Source organism: Oryzias latipes, chromosome 6 (assembly GCF_053564925.1).
Source record: "Oryzias latipes strain Hd-rR chromosome 6, Olatipes_Hd-rR_3.1".
Classification (NCBI taxonomy): domain Eukaryota; kingdom Metazoa; phylum Chordata; class Actinopteri; order Beloniformes; family Adrianichthyidae; genus Oryzias; species Oryzias latipes.
The window spans coordinates 15585177-15602826 of NC_136242.1; the positions used below are offsets into that span (position 1 = coordinate 15585177).

Below are 17650 nucleotides of genomic sequence, written 5' to 3' on the forward strand. Positions count from 1 at the left end.
TGACACCCACGAGTCAATGCATCCTTGGGCAAGACACTGCCTCTGGTGGTAGGCAGGCACCTGTGTTTGGCAGCAGAGCCACCACCAGTGTGTGAATGGGTCTGTGACTGTAAAGCACTTTGGGCCTTGATGGTAGAAAAGCACTATATAAGTATACACCATTTACCATTTGATGTAGTTATTCTTTCAAAAGTTCTGGGGGAATTAAAGCTTGTCTTTCCCGTGAAATATCAGTTTTTTTGTGTGTGTGCATTTTTTCCATCACTTTTGATGATACAGTTTTCGTGGAAACCTACAGCTTTAACCCTTGTGCTTATTTTCGATGACCCCACCCTTACAGTGACGTGGTCTCCCTACCATGACAAAGGTGGATAAAGCTGGAAAGATTTCATGTAATCTATGGAATTCAGTGAGGTTCACAAATCATTGGAAAAAAAAGGTTCAGCGCACTGTCTAGTGGGTCTAGATGACCCAACTCCCAATGTTAAAGTGCCTAGGATAGCACAAGGGTTACAGTATTGTCACCCATGCTCTATCTCACATTTCCTGACCCAATTACTGCATTGATTTTCCTCACGTGTTCAAAAACGTCAGTCCTGCACGATGTAGGTCCTGTAAGAACTGAAACCTCGTGCAAACATTTTGATATATTTTGAAAAATATCTAGAGAAAACAGAAGAAAATGAAAAATAGTGAATTGTCATCAATCATCTGAGACCAGGTTGAAGCTAAAAGCTTTAAAGGCCCACTCTGTTGAAAATTGTGTTTATAACATGTTCTTGTGGCATTTTTCTGTTGATGGAGGACATATATAAAGACAATTGTGTCATTTCTCAGTGTTTCTTTATTCAAATGTTGTAAATCAGGAGCAGATGAAAAAAATGAATTTTTTTGTTGCACTGCTACTGTTAGCTTGATGGTGTGAGGGGCTGTAAGCTAGCAGGAGAGTATGTAAACAGATAGATGATGGGAAGTTGGGCAGGCTTACTTCACCCCAACAGTACCATCCACATCTCAGATGGCAAGTTTCAGATGAACTCCTGCTGCGTTGTAGAATCTATGTCCTAGGAAACGACAAGTTTTTTTCATTTAGGCTAAAAACGTAATCATGATCATTGGGAATGTTTTCATTATAGATCAAAAGAGGATCGTGGTTGAACATCATTGAGTAACATCACATGGGATTTATTGAGGGACTCAGAAAAATTTAAGGACAGCATCGTTTTTTTTGTTTTTTTTTTTTACTTTTAGTAATTTCAGAGCATCTGTAAAATGAACATAAAAAGAAGAGTAAAGGATGTGTTTATGTATCACTCATACCCCAACAGAATTTTGTTTTTTCAGGTGAAACTAGCATCATGTAAAGAGTTCTGTGTAAACAGGAAGTACTTTGTGAGATTTTTGATTTCCATCTTGTTTGCCTAAATTCCAGATATTTCAAAGGTCTATTCAACTAAATTAACACTGGTGAAAGTCAAAAACTCCTTTTTTGCTTCCCTTTTGACTCAGAATTGGCCCAAGTGTCAGATTTATGACCACAGGTCAGTGCAGGAGGCGCAGTGTGTACAGTCACTTGTACTCATTAGCAGTCTTGTCATGGAGAGGAACAGTTCTCTGGGCTCATCAGAGGTCTTCCATGTTAGAATTTAGATGAGCCAAGTGAATGGAAGGGCCCACTCAGAGACACAGAGGAGCCACGGGGGGCATGGGCACAACATAGGACACCAACAGAGATGCTCTAATGTGTCCTCTGGTATGAGGCTTTTAGCAGCTTTCCTCTAATGGACATTTAGAACTCACAGTAGGGAGTCTCCAAAGAACCACCTGACCCACCTCAGGCAGCAACAGCAGCCTGATAACCCTCTTGTATTTTACAGCCTGTTTATAGCAATTTCATCATTTAGGGACTTCATCTCTCTGATGCAGTTTGTTCAATAAAGAACCTTGACGTTAGCTGTTTGAAACATAGGGGGCAGTCTGCCACAACTCATGATTGGCCAATGAGGGACGTATGCATTTGCGTTTAAACCATACCATTATTTACTTAGTTATATCAACATTCAGATTTTGCCAATGAACCAACATAAGGCCAATCTTTTTTTTTTAACTATACAGTCAGACAGAAACCATAATACTTTGGTATTTTTAATGCTATTATAAAATGGAAACTTTAGAACTCTTTCACAAAAAAAAATCTTTAGCCTATCCATAATTAATCAAAAATACATTTCTAAGTATGTGTAATAATCTAAAGGCATCTTGTGCTGTGCTTGTCACTGACGATATAAGAGCTTAACCCTTGTGCTATCCTAGGCATTAGGAGTTGGGTCATCTAGACCCACTAGACAGTGCGCTGAACCTTTTTTCTTCAATGATTTGTGATCTTCACTGGTGTCCATGGATTACATAAAATCTTTCCACCTTTATCCACCTTTGTCATGGTAGGAATAACACGTCACTGTAAGGGTGGGGTCATCTAAGATAGCACAAGGGTTAAGTACACCAAACTTTTACCATAGTTTTGAACAGATTTGTTCAGTATGGAAGCAAACAGCATGATTGCCTCAGCCTCTGCACCCAAATAAGTTCTAACATTTATTCAATCAAATCTGGAAAAGGTCAAACTCATCCAGTGAAATGTCATGTACATTATACTGTACACACAGTTGACATTTTTCTTGGAAAGTTTCCTGCTTTGGGACTTAAGTCTAAAATATGCTAATTCTTGAAGTGTCAGCCATAAAATCATTATCTAATCTGGTTATTTTGTTGTTTTGCAGCAATTTGAATATTCTATTAATAATCTGGTCAAGTGCATGGTGACAAGCACCTGACTGATTTAACAAGTTCATGATTTCACCCCGGAAAAGCAAAATCACAGTAAAAAAAAGATCATCCATCCACCCATCCATCCATCCATCCATCCATCCATCCATCCATCCATCCATCCATCCATCCATCCATCCATCCATCCATCCATCCATCCATCCATCCATCCATCCATCCATCCATCCATCCATCCATCCATCCATCCATCCATCCATCCATCTTCTTTTGCTCATCTGGGACCGGGTCACAGAGGCAGCAGTTTAAGCAAAGACACTTCTCCCCGGCCACTTTATCCAGCTCCTCTGGGAGGCCAAGAGACGTAGTCTCTCCAGCGTGTCCTGGGTCTTCCCCGAGGCCCAGTGGAACATGCCGGGAACACCTCCCTATTGAGATGTCCAGGAGACATCCGTACCAAAAGCCCAAGCCACCTCAACTGGCTCCTCTGGGTTTGAAGGAGCAGCAGCTCTACTCTGAGCTCTCCGTGGGTGACTGAGCTTCTTTTGATAGGGTCATTTCATCCGCTTGTATTCAAGACCTTGTTTTTTTCTGTCATGACCCAGAGCTCATGACCATAGAAGAGTAGTGGAACGAAGACTGACCGGTCAGTCGAGAGCTTTGCTTTGTGGTTCAGCTCTCCACCACAACAGACCGGTACAGCGACCGCATAACAGTGAATGCTGCTCCAATTTGCATGTCAATCTCATGTTCCGATTTTCCCTCGCTCATGAACAAGACGCCAAAATATATTAACACCTCCACCTGGAGCAGAAGCACTCCACCCACATAGAGAGGGCAAACTACCTTTTATTCTTTTTGTGTTTTTTAGGGTACTTTCAGACCCAGAAGATTCAGATGACTTGTTGATTTTAAGGGCTAAAATTAATTGCCTAAAAATCCTTGACTACTGAAATATTTTACATTCAAAAAGTAAACTAAGCGTCAAGTTTAACGTGGTTTATTTACCAGCCATAAAGAAACCCCTAAAAAGAAAACCCCTGATCCTGCAAGCCTTCCAACTACAATGGTAATGGACAATATAGTTGTTTTATTTTTTATTTGATCCTAAGAATAATGCCGACTCTTTTTTTCACAAACTTGCAAAAGGTCAAGACCTGTTTTTTTATTCTGCTTTATAAATTTCCCTAACAGTCTGTTGATATTCAAACTTCAGGAAAGGATTGTGAGGAAGCTCAGAAATTAAAGCTTTTTTGCGAATTAAAAATACAACAGAAAATGTGCATTTGAGTTTCTGAGAATGCTAATAGAAATGTTCTTTTCAACTAGAAATGCCCTGTTTTGGTTTTTGGGTAAAACAAGCAACAGCAGTCTGATATTCCACAAAATCTGCAGCTAAGAAACAAACAATTCACATATTTTGTAAAGACATTTTTACCATTTCTTACCATTTATTCTTCTTCTAGATTAATGCAGCCTAAAAGTGTGCAACTTCTGCATCCATATCTCCTTTTGTTGCTATTTTAATCCTCACTATTTCTGCATGTTTTTGTTAGCATTTGTACATCTTGTAAATTAATTTTTTCAACATTGTGAGACTTGTAAATCATAAAAAAACACATTCCTCTGCAAAGAGCAGATCTGGGCTAAAGGTGCATGAACGTGACAAAGAACTTACGTTTCTTCTTCATCTTTTGGCATATCCCTTCAGTAAATCAGCTTTCACTGATTTGTGCAGGTGGTTTGGCAGAGATTTTTACACCGGATGCTCTTCCTGACACAACCCTGTATATCTTATCCAGGCTGGGGACCAGCACAGGGAGACCCAGACTTAGACCCCCTTGTGAATACATTGGCTGCCACTGGCTAGTTTAAAGAATAAAAGAGACAATATTGCCTACTTTTAGTTGAAACATTTCTAAAAAAAAAAAAGTTGTGGAAAGGCTGTTCAAGCTGTTTATTTTAAGCATTTAACATTTACATGCATTTTTTTAAGAAAAGAAAAAACCCTACAAATTTTTTGACTGCCTTATTCTAAACTTTTTAATAGTAAATCAAATATTCAAACATAAAAAGAGAAAAAAACAAACAAACGTCTGCTTCTGCCTAAAGTTGTGTAATTTCCGCTTCTGGCTGAAGATGTCAATCATTTTTATGCCCATAAAAGAAAAAGTAGGACTTACTCTATTTATTATTTGAACATCATTGTTAATCATGACAGATCTTTGATGCACAGATGAGCAGAGGAAAATAGAAAAATACTTTGGTGGAGACATTTCCATTTGGAGAGTGGCACAGTAACCATGGCCGTTTAAGGCTTGTGAATGTCTTTTCCTTCTTACATGTGGCACGTGATAGTAAAAAAAAAAGCTTGTATCGGAACATTCTTTAGGTTGTCTATTGAAGTCAATTTGACTCCAGGTGAGCCGCTAATCTACTTTTATCTAAGCACACAAAGGCACTATTTCTAATGGTTTACAGATTCCTAATTTGTTTAAGGTTTTCTGAGCTCTCTTCTCTTGCATTGTCACCCCGTGAGGCTTTGAAAGTGCCGCTCGCTCTTTGGATATAAGTGACCCAGGGTGAACAGGAGTGGCTGCTCTGATCTCTCACAATAAACCACATAGAAATTTCAAAGAAGGTAGAGATGTTAGCTCTGGGGGCTTGAGAAGATTCGTGGCTCACAAGTGACAAAACACGACCATGGGGGCTTTATTCTTTGAGCTATAAAACAATACCCCACCTTGTTTGTTCCTCACTCAAAACCTGCTAGGACCTGTTGACAGATGAGGTAAGGGGCTGAAAAGGTGAAGACTAAAGAAGAAAAGTAAAGGAACCGAAACAGTTACACACTAACGTTCACTGCCAAGGCTTGGCTGTGTCAAAAAGACACCTAAAGCTGATTTTTATCACAAAAATCTTCTGATCCTTAACTAAAAAGCAATCTTATAGCAGAACTATGTAGATGTAGAGACTTATTTTATTATCTAAAGTGAAAGCTGTGTGCTCAAGGACGTCATCTCAGAATTCCAGCTTTTGTTCATCCAATCCACAATGCCGCCATAAATTCTTCAAAGTCTGCCCAAGCGTAGCCTTTTTTTCTCTTGACTGTTGACTATAGCAACCTCTCATTTCCTAAAATCTGAATGCCTGCTCATTATAATCTCACAGATTTGGTCTTTATCCACAAAGAAAACTGTTGGTGGCGATGCTTAATCAACTATAAATAAGCACTACTCAGAATAGCTGAGCCAACGGATGATATGGAGGAGTGAACACACCCACAACAGACTGTGTGGATTAGGAGCAACAGTTGAGGACCGGATGGTTCCGTTTGAGAAAGTGATTAAAAATAAATGGCATCCGGTTCATGCTGAGTTCTGTGGCAGTGATACCGGTCACATGAGGCTGGGATTCCTGATATGTCTATACAAGCAGTTGTTAAAAAAAAACTTCACCTTCAGAGGGGCTGTATTGAATGAGAGAAAGTTGGGGGGAAAAAAGCCATTCTGTGAAACTGAAACTCCTCAAATTATCTATGATTTTGCATTAAGCATCACTGATGCAAAACAAAGACGTACATAATGTTGTTTAGCTCTTTGGAATTTTATCTGAGAAAGGTGTCATAGAAATAAAGCTGACCTACTAAACAACTTTTACCGGCACTGTGCAGTCAGGCAAGCAATGTTCTCTTTGGTTTGCATCAAAATCAGATTCGTTCACCTCACTGCTTAACAAAGAATCATCATCATCACTTTTCAGAACACCTATCGAAACACCCACTCCACTGAAAAAGTTGTTTTTTTAATGTCCTTCTGGCATTTTGCTCATGATTTCTGATAAAGAAAATTAAGCTTAAAATTGCTTTTCTAAGTATTTCTTTATTCAAATCAATGTGAATCAGGAGCAGATGAAAAACTGTCATTGGAAAAAGATTGCATTTGTTACATAGAAAATACACTGGACAGGCCACAAGCTCCCTGCTACGCTCCATTCTGATGCATCCACCTCCAGACAAATAGATCCATGTATGTCTTTGTTTTCATCGTCTGAGCTGGCATCTGGATCAAAACTGCATAGCTGGAGGGCTCCAATATTGTTTGCCATTTTTGTTACGCTTAATGTTAGATGGGGGGATGAGGGGCTATTAGAAAGCAGGGGAGTGTGTAAAAAGAGAGCTTTCAGGTACAGGGAGGGGAATCGGAAAGGGGGAAGGGGTTGCTCTGGGACCTTCCCACAACTCGAATCTCCAATTAACTACTTCTCTCTGCAGAAACTACCTCCAACAAAATCAGTTTTCTTTTAAATTTTGGCTAAAAAAGACATACGTAATCATTATTAAAGACCAATTAAATCAAAAGATGATCGGAGAGAGTCCTTAACCTTAAAGGTTCTTGAGTTGTGCTTGGATACGGTTTTGTTGGACTTGCATTCACTTCACAAAGGGCTCTGCTTCTGCTTTTCATTAAAAAGCAACTTAAGTCAAACACTAAGATCTTCAAAATGTCAAGCCTAGTCTAAAAAAAATGAAACTTGTAGGTTTCGTTTCTGTTAGAATCCTAAAAAAAAATCACATAAAAGCTACAAAAACACACTTGAAACCATTGACTGTATAAAGAAAACTGGACTTAAACTGGACTGAGCGAGGGTGACATCACCCTCGCTCAGTCCAGTCCATCTCCAGTGAAATGAAGCCAATTCAGTCGCCATTTTCCTGCAAGACGGATGTCGCCATATTGGAGCCAGATGACAGTGATTGGTCCAAATTGTCTGAGACAACATTTCTATTGCAACTACTGTCGCCAATCAGGAGTGAGCTTTTTCAAAGTCCACACCCCTTACCACTGAAAGCAGGCTAAGGAAAATCTGTCAATCAGTCAAGGTGGGGGCCAGCGGGCACCACATGTTTGTAGCTGAGGCATCTGATTGGTCAGTTTATAAATTAAATAACTTGTGATAAAGAAAAAACATCATTAGAAAAATTAGTTAATTAATTAGGATGTTAAAAAGAAGTTTGCCATTCTGACATATAGAATACAGTAATAGCTGTTTTTTCACTACAGAAATCTATGGGATTTGGGCTTTTTTGAACCAGTGGGTACATCCTGTTAAGAATGAGAGGGGGGAAGTTCTCTTATACAGTCAATGCTTGAAAAACAACAGTTTCTCCCATGTAGGATAAATGGTTAAGCATTTGCAAGATACACATTTAATAATCTTCATGAATCCTGGTTGCGCTTGTCTTAGAAAAACAGTGCAATTTTTCAGTCACTCATGACCACTCATAACCTGTCACCTTTGTAGATGTTCTCCATTCATGAGCTTTCAGGGAAATATAAGGGCATTATCATAAACCTAAACACACACTGCTGTCCATGTAGCTTGGTGAAGGTAAAACTGTACAGAACAGGGAAAAGGAAATATCTACAATTTGGTTTAAGGAACCAAAAAATAACAAAGTAGCAAACCCTTAAAAAGTAACCATGGTAAAATGCTGCTAACACAGCCAAACTATCAGTGTGAATCCTTTCAACTTAAATAGCCATGTTGAGGATGTGAGATGATTGCTACATGGTGTAATTGAAGAGTACATCAAAAGCCAAGGAAGAAGTGGTTGCTGTAGATGAGTGTCTGGGTGAGTCCGTACACTGTGGAAACAGTAAGGAAACGGTGGGCCACAGATTACAGGCTCAGGGAAATGATGGTAGTCGTAGTAACGGAGACACGTTTTTGCAGAGAGCTAGTATTTTGGAGAGATCATTCTACCAAACACTGCCACTTAAGTCCTGACACTTAGAAATAAAACCTTCTTAAACAAGTTGTGTTCTGCATGATGAAAAAAAATCAACAACAACAGAGAGTTAGTTGAACATATTCCTTCTGAAACCTACCTGAACAGATTACAACAGCCCTGCTCAGTCCTGATCCTTGAGATCTACCACCCTGCCAGTTTCTCCACCCTCTCCAGCTCTCGCTGCACATCTTTACCTGATCAAGTGTGTTCAGTCAGTCAGTCAGAACATGAAAACACCTGAGTCAGCTATTCAGCAGTGAAGGGGAAAGGAAATGCTGGATAATGGGTGAAAAGGGGGATAGATCTCAAAGAGCCAGGACTGATCAGGCGGGGTTTACAAATTCTCTGTCACGGAGTAAGTTGACTGGAAATTAAGCAAGGAGGAGAAGCAGTTCAGACTATTTCCATGACACAGAAAAGATGTTTTTTGTAACAAAGTGCAGTATTTTCTGAAAAATTATACAAATTAGAAGGCGCGCTGTCAATGAATGGTCTATATTTGAACTCATGTCATAGTTAAGGCTCACTGAACTATAAGACACATTAAGTGAGACAAAAGGGTCAGAGAAAAGTCCTTCAGTCTGTCAGACTTTATCATTCATAGTAACTATAGAACTTGTTTGAAACACTCTACACGATAGCCACGTTAGAAGAGTTAGCCAAGTTAGTGTACTCATAGCGTATTTTTTAGGTGCTTTAAGGAGTATAAAATTGTATTTTTTTTTTTTTTGTATAATACAATATTTTCTCATGCAGTGCTTAATTTGCTCTTTTCCTAAAGTTTAGTGACATCAAGTCAGAGTAGCATTGCTTGTTTTTACCTTCCTGACAGATCACCTTGAGTGTTTGTCCTGGAGGGTCCACCAAAGTCCCACTCAGCCCCCCACCCACCACGAACATGCACAAACACTCATACGTCTCCAAACCTTGGATCCACAAGCCACACCCATCTGTCATTGCTACAACATAGATGGTATCTGGGATGCCACAATGCCAGGTCAGACAGAGGCTGGATAACAATGTTTGCTCACGCTAACACATTGATCAGTGTTTTCTGCATCTATCCCTGCCAGAAAAGGGACAAAACAAGAGGTGGAGTAAGATCATCCCCCAGTTAATGGCATGTTTTAAGTAAATTAAGAAAACAGATTTTTACAACTGATTTCCCTATTTCATTAAACTAGTTTTTCAATAGATCTGCCTGTTTACTGAGAAATAACATCATTTAATGATATCCTAGATATAATATATAATCTTTAATATTATTTCTATTCTGCTGTAGTGATTAGGTCTAACATTAAGAGGCGATTTTGTTAGTTTGTTGCATCCTTTTGGTTGAAGGCTCTCCTGTTCACAGAAGCTTGAAAGACCCAGACTATGAATTTACCATTTCCATGTTTCACAATGTGACACTACTTTTTGCTCTAGAACATCAGTGTTTTATTACTTTAATGCCCTATTTTCAAGGAACAACCAAACGTTTTTCCAAATTTTTTCTTGCAGTTTTGGTTCTCCGCCAAATCATAAGCTGTTCCACAGTTTGAGTCAGACACAAAAACTTAGAAAATGATTTTTACCACAGCAGTAATTTTTCTTTCTGAGGAGTCAAAATGATAATTTTCCTGTTTAAGTTGTTAAAAAATGAAAGCAAATCAAGGAAAGTCTGTTTTTCATTGAAATAATTTGTAATGCTTTCCATGCTCTTAATGTAAAGTCATTTTTCTTTGATCAATGAAGTATCACAGAGGACTTTGAATCACAGGATGTTTAACATTTTCCTTTGGAAGCCTTAACTTTCTACAATGATATTATCTTTGACAAAAAAATTTCAGCACAGAAGGAAAAAGTAAATAAAGACACATGGCCATGCCTCAACCAGATTGTGGAGCACAGGCAAGACAAATAGCAGGAGAGATGTTAAGCTTCACTTTGGGGAAAAGGTTTATGAAAACATTTCAGTGACTTTTTTTCCCCCTCTGTCCCATGTCTGAAGAGATATCATTTCAGGCAGTAAACACTGGTGTCAAAGGTCGTGGACAGAGATTTGAGGACTCCTCTCCACCTTCCCAAAAGTCTGGTTAGACAACAAAATGGGCATTAAACAAGATTTCATGAAAAATAGTCTCTTACTGATCCCTTGAATAATAAATATTATTTTAAGCAGCTGAAATAATGCCTAAAAGTAATATTACATACAGGACCTGTTCTGAGGGGCCTATTTTGGAATAATCCAAGTTTGTCATGAGGGAATGATGGACTGATCATTTTTTTGCTGTCATCACATGTGTGTTGTCAGCTTCTTATTTTTTACATTATGGTAAAATAAACCTTCAGGGCCTCAATCCAAATGGTCTTTTCCAATACCAATTATAATCAATTTATTTCATTTTCAAATTATTTTATAATGGTATAGGTTGATTTGAATCCATTAACAACCAGACAGAACAATCTGCTTGGATAAATCAATTAATCTATTAATCGTTACACCCCTAATATGCATTTACTGCTGTTAAAAAGATTTACATTGACGTAATTTGTTATTGAACCGGCATAAACAAAAATCTACTTTCACCCGTGGACATAAATATGTTTTCTTCCCCAAAGAATCAGATGGATTTTTCATTTAATCTCAATCTAATAATCATGTAAACATTCAGTCATCTTCTAAACCTTGTCCTTTTTGGGGTCACAGGGCTGGCAGAGCCTATCATGGCCACTTGTGGGCAAAGGTCGCCAGTCTGTTGCAGGGCCACAAATCCTACACCTATGCACACTCACATCTAGGGACAATTTAGAGTACCGGTAACCAATTAACATATGAAGCATGTTTTTGGACAGTAGGAGGAAGCCAGAGTCCCTGGAGAAAACTCATGGATGCACGGGGAGAAGATTCAGATTCCACAAAGGAGGGTCCCCCGATGGTATTCTGTTTCCCCCAGTTCTGGGACTTAAACTGGGGGACATCTTGCTGTGAGGCAAGAGCGCTAACCACTGCTCCACCGTGCAGCCCTATCGTGTAAACATAGTCTATTTTATTGGAGCCCCTCCTTCTTCCGTGTTCTTTGATGTCAGTTGTTGCCATGTAGAAAAAAAGCTCTTTTTTATTGCTCTGCTTGGTTGGCAGGATCCATAAAAACAAAAGAAAAGTCTAAGCGTCTGATCTAAGGATATAGCTCAGTGTAATGCAGATTAAGACCCTATTTATATGTCCTTTCGTCTTTTAGGGTTTTAACATTGGGAATCTAGGAAAAAGCCTATAGTTATACATTGGAGTACAGTCATACAACAAATGCAACTAAACCTAATAACATCTAACATTGACTTTTATTTTCCCAGGGAGAGCGATCAGCTTCATTCAGTGTGGGTTCTTGAGCAACACCTTTCAAATTAATCGGGCCTAACTATGTAATCACAAGTGGGCCCAAGACTGGGTCTCCCTGTGCCAGTCCCCAGCCTGGATCTATATAACAGGGTTGTGTCAGGAAGGGCATCCGCCGTAAAAATCTCTGCCAAACCACCTGTGTGGATCAGTGACAGGTGATTTGCAGTGGCGAACCTTGCAGGGATATGTTGAAAGGTGGACAAAAACATTTATTTCATTTGCGTTGAACATTTCTTTATGGAATAATTTTTGGTAATATTTTTTTTACTTACAGTTTTTTCTTTTTAATAACTTGAGTACCAAATGCATTTCCAGTGAACTGGATGGCCTGTTAAGCAGTCTGTGCTCTGAGCTCATTTACTGTGGCAGGTAGCCATAGCTGGACTTCAGAGATTTCCCTGTGGGGCACATGACATTTGGTTTATTGGTGGAGGGGAAAAACACTTAGCCACAAAAATCTGTTCAGCATGAACATATTTATGCAGACTGTGGTAAAAACCTTTGCGTTGACAGTGAGATGAATCTTAATTGCAACACAGTTTTACAATCCTTTTTATTTTCACAGAAAACAAAACAGTGAAAAGGAAAGAACTGCAACTCCCTGTCTTCAATTTCAAAGCACTTTTTAAACCGTGCATATTTTTTGATGGTGCGTAATGATGAAACTGAAAACTTAAATAAAAATCAAACCACAAAATGTGAATTTTCAACATAAAAACTGAAAGTGGTCACAATATGTAACAGATATTTACTAGAAAAAAAGTAGAGTCAATTCATCTTAATCAAAACAAACCTCTAAATATTTGTTGGTCTAATTAATTTAGTCACTTTATATTTAAGATTGTGTTAAGCTGTTTTAGGAACATTAAAGCTACATTCACAGCGGCCGTGGCAACTTGCCTTCCATACAGAAACCACTGTTAATGAAAAGTCGATGTAAACACATGTACGTTTTTCAAGTTCATACTTGGGCTCCCCGTGTAAACTGGGCGTTCACTGAAGGCATGCTGAAAGTTCAATCAGCGGAACTTTCCACGGCTTGAACATAAAACACCTTAACTTTGACAAATCAGGGAGTGACGTGATCTTAGGAGAAATTAAACATTGTGATTCCAAGTATTTCATATATTGGAATTGAGCTATGAAAGACAAAGCATGGAGCAAGATTCACAAGAGCTGTGATATTTGCACCCATTTACCATTTCGCACCAAGCCTCTTCCAACTGTACACGGCGCACAAGCGCTGGCAAACAGCAGTAAAACAGAAGAGGAAGAAGCCCCTGCTTGTCCGATCCTGGTTTGGTGTGAACACATTGGGCTAAATGTGTGTTACTGAGACCGCCTATAACCAATTCTTGAACTGGCAACACATGCCTGGTGTGAATGTATCACAAGATATTTAGATTGAAAGCCACTGAGAAGGTTTTACTTCTTGTCCAGCAACATCAAGACAAATTTATGGAAACAGTTTTCTTGGAAAAGTAACACCAGGGTTGGTTCCATTGTGTGTTGCACCCCATGCCGAGAGGATGATTTGGAGTTTTAAACCAGTACAGATGGGTCTGTTTATGGTCGACTATAAAGCTTATGCTCCACATAAGTCCAATCATCACTGGCTGCATGTTAACTTAATCCGGGAGAGTTTTATCCTTTTATCTCTTTTGTATCTGTAACCTCTGACTTTTTCCCCAAAAGGCAAAGGAACAAACTGCTCCAAAGAACAATGAAAATTAGTTAAAGTACCAGACTTTTTGGTGGTTTTATGAGAATGTTTCCCAGGTAAAAATGACCAAGACACATTTGCAAAGCAGAGCTGCTGCAGATAGTTGTGTGGATACAAAATCCTAATGTGTGTGTTTGCCCTTTTACCTTACCGCTGTTCCTTCACATTCTTCCTGTGCCTCAGTAACCGTATTAATGGAAGTGAAAGAGGAGAGTGTTTGGGGGTAATTAACAGTAAGTTTGGGTGTGTTTAAAAGCCCAAACACAAACGTAAAGCAAAGGGTTAAAGGGCATCGTTGGCTGTTTCTAAAGGCTTTGCAGATTCCTAATCCTCTATATTGGGAAGATCCTGGCCTGTTGTAAGGTGAGCTTCCATTAGGTGCCCTATTTAAGACCTGAAGACCACAAATGCATGCATACATTTACTGACCTGATGCCCTGTGACTGGCCAATTAGTTTTCCCATGAACAGGCAGTTGGTTTTTGGTTTGGCCTTTAAGTCTAGGTGCTTTAATACTGAACACTTTCGGATAACTGGGAGCAAAGAGAGACCTATAAAATTGCACTGATTAGAAAATCCTAGTGTATACAATAGTTCATCTGGTGAACCACATGCTTGGGTAATGATGTAACCTAAAACTCTGGTTGTTCTGTTCTTGTGAAGATGGACGCACTGGTGGTTGTAGCCTTAAGGCCCGTACACACCGGGACGAATATTCGCCAGGCGTTATTCGCCAGCGTTTTTCGCCACGTTTTTTGTGTTCACACCCAGGCGATTTTCGCTGACGATGAGCCGAGCGAACATGCAATTTCCTTCCCTGACATTAGATGGCTCTTCATGTAAACAGAAATACTCCTGTACACAAGGTGGCGCTGCGCAACTTTACGATTCTTAAAGTCGCTTTTCACTCAGAAGAATAGAGCAAGTATTTACGCGCTTGTCAGAATAATACAAAGAAAACATGAATATTTCAAGCACCAGTAGCTCCAACTGGTGCTTGGTAAGGGGATATTTTAGAATGTCCGTCATTATTTCTTCGCGGCAGTGTAGACGCTACTTGGCGTCTAACTTCTTCGCTGGTATGTGTGCTCAGCAAGGCAGTTTTGTGTTTGAGCGCCCCCAAGTTGTGTTTTACTGTAACTTCAGAAGCTCCAGACACGTGTGCAAAAGCGCCATTCTCATTGGTCGAATAGATTTCGACGCGACGCGTCGAAAAAAAAAAACGAACCCAAGGCGTTTTTTTTTTTTGACGCTTTGGCGCTTGGCGTTTTTTCGCCTCGGTGTGCACACTCACATTGGTGCCCTTTGTTTAGTCACGAGGCGTTAAACGTCGGTGAAAATCGCCGGCGAATTTCGTCCCGGTGTGAACAGGCCTTTAGATTTGGAAGCTGTTTACCAAACAAATAACATCTTGCTCTTCTTTGTATGTAATCCTCAAGAAAGAAACATTGGTTGCCTTGGACACGCAATGGAATCTCACATGACTTCTGTCTCCTGCTACAAAACATATCAGGTAAAGTTGGATACCTGCTGGAATGTATTGACTCTTTGAGGAGAAAACTACGTGTGACAACAGCAGTCATTTGACAAAAAACATTGAATTGTCCTATCATTTGACAAATCAGATATCCCAATAATTCAGAAGATGACGGGAGATTCTGTGTGCATTACAGAGATAGTCCTGTGAACTTAATACTAAAGACCAACGCAGATTAAACTGCTTGAAAAATTCATGAAATTTCAACTGCTGATCATCTGGAGGCGGTGTTGACCCAAACAATCTCCGACCAAGGAAAGAACCATAAACAGGATCTAGTCCTGTTTGTTGGACCCTCTCCTTTCATGAATAAATGCTCGCACCTCCTCAGTACAACAGATTAATGCCATTTTTGACATTTTTACCCTTTTTAAAAATTTGTCTTGTGGGATTTTTTTTTATCTTGTTCTACACATATCTAGGTAGTTTGTGGAACGTTCTCACTAAAGTGAACTGCAGCTGAGTTCATTTACAGGTGAACCTTAATTCCTTTTCTTAAGTGGATCAGAGTTTCACACCTGCCCAAACAAAGAGGACTTTCAGAGTAAACTCCAAATGTGCCAGTGTGAATGACATGACTGGATAAAGCAGATAATTTAAGAAGACATTTGTGTGCAATTATGTCACAAACTTTCTGATTTTATATTATTTTATTCCTTTAAAAGAAACTGTAAAAAAGTTTCCACAGGCATTTCTAGAAAAACTGCACAGACCACTTGCCTGAAAATGTGTTTGTTTTTTTCTAAAATAACTATTTGGTTAATCTTTCACATAATGATCAAAAGCTGCAGACAATTTCTTGCTCATAAGGTTCTCCAAAACATGTCTACAAAATTTCACTTGAGTTAATCATCTCCTCAAGGGCTTTCCCACATATCTTATGTTCTTTGTGCTGCAAATAGCTTCAGCAAAGTCATTACTTTACTTAATTAGAACAGTTCAGCACTTTTCTTATAGTCTTAAATAGTTTATTATTGTGAGTCACAAACATGAAAGCTGGCTGTCTCCCTTTGCTTCGGGGTGATGGGGGTTTGTGAGAAGACAGGAAGACACCTGTCCTCACATTTAATCTTTTCTCTTTATTTTCTAGCACGTATTGTGCATGTTAGTTGAACAATAATGGCTTTCCGTGTACTTTCCAAACAGACTTTGAGCATGAGAGTCAGTGCTGAGGTGGGGATAATAATTAGGAGGTGCATCAGTGGGATACCATGTTCACTCACAATCACCTACAAGAGTTCAATCCCCCCCTTGCCGACTGCAAAAGCTTTGATGTGGATTGCAATTATGTGTGAACGATCAAGCTGATCTGCAAACAGCTGGAGTTTTCTGTTCCTCAATAGCCCCCATGCATGATATAGCTGTAAGTTATCATGCAGTGTTTTAGACACGCTGGATAGAGTTTGAGGCGATGCAGCAAGAAGTCTCAGCTGGAGCTTAGGTTGCTTTGATTTTCCAGGAAAAAAAAGCAAATGGAGAATTAAAAAATATTCAACCCCCTTCCTACTCCTGACAAAGATGAATGGTTGGCTTTGGCAGTCTTTTAATCAAAGCTTGAGAGTGCAGAATGTGGTAGAGTGTGCCAACAGACCACTTGTGAATATTAACATTAGCTTTGAATGCAGTGTTGTTTCTGTTTTGATGCTTTTTTTTTTGCTTTAAAGGTTCTTCTTTAATTTGTGGTCACACAAGTGACGGAACCACAATTCTCTGGTCCATACCCACTCAGGCACCCCAGTGAAGGAGCTGAATTTGGAGGCTCTCATTTTCATGTGAATGAAGAGAGTTCCTCAAAGAGGACTCCCTTCGGCGTGCTGGGCTCAATTTGTTGTCTGAATTCGGCAGGAAATGCAGGAGTAGAGTCATGAAGATGTGGATGGACCTGCACGCACTTTTTTCGACCGGACCAGGAGCCCTTGCATGGGGGGCCACCCCTGAGACATCAGCGAGGCCCCGCAGCCCTGGGAAGTTGAGCATGTGAGCTTCCCCAGGTCATTAGGGAGAGGCTTGAAAAGACTGTCACCAGGAAAGAGATAAGCTGCGAGGGGCGCAGTAATAAGGCTCTGAATAATGGCCCCTCTGTGGAGAACCACTGAGGACACAGACCCAGGGATTAAAGGGAGACTGAAAAGGAGAAAGTCAATGGACCTCCACAAAAATATGAACCAGAGCAGTGCTGAATAGTGGGGGGAGTTATCAGCATTCTGAGGAGTTCCTTCACTGGGCCCCATCAAGCTCAAGGAGAAGGGAGGTGTTCTGTATTAGAAGTCTCTTCTGGGATGAGACTAGTGATTTTCAAACAGGATTTTTCTGCTGTGTTTGCCTGTTGCATTAATTTCACATGCACTTGCTGACCCTGCAGAAAATCCAGAAAGTCATGCTGCTGTGCGGCATCTTTTCTCCTGCCCTTGCATTGTGTTATTTCTGCAAA

At 39.7% G+C, this 17650-nt stretch overlaps 1 long non-coding RNA gene across 1 annotated transcript in view; it reads left to right on the top strand.

Annotated features, from left to right (window-relative positions):
* Positions 1-17236, top strand: part of LOC110015236 (uncharacterized) — a 20381-nt gene extending 3145 nt beyond the window's left edge. The window contains exons 2-3 of the long non-coding RNA XR_002873353.2: positions 15122-15195; positions 17065-17236. This is a non-coding gene — a long non-coding RNA (uncharacterized LOC110015236). The remainder of the gene's footprint in view (positions 1-15121; positions 15196-17064) is intronic.
* Positions 17237-17650: the final 414 nt, after the last annotated feature.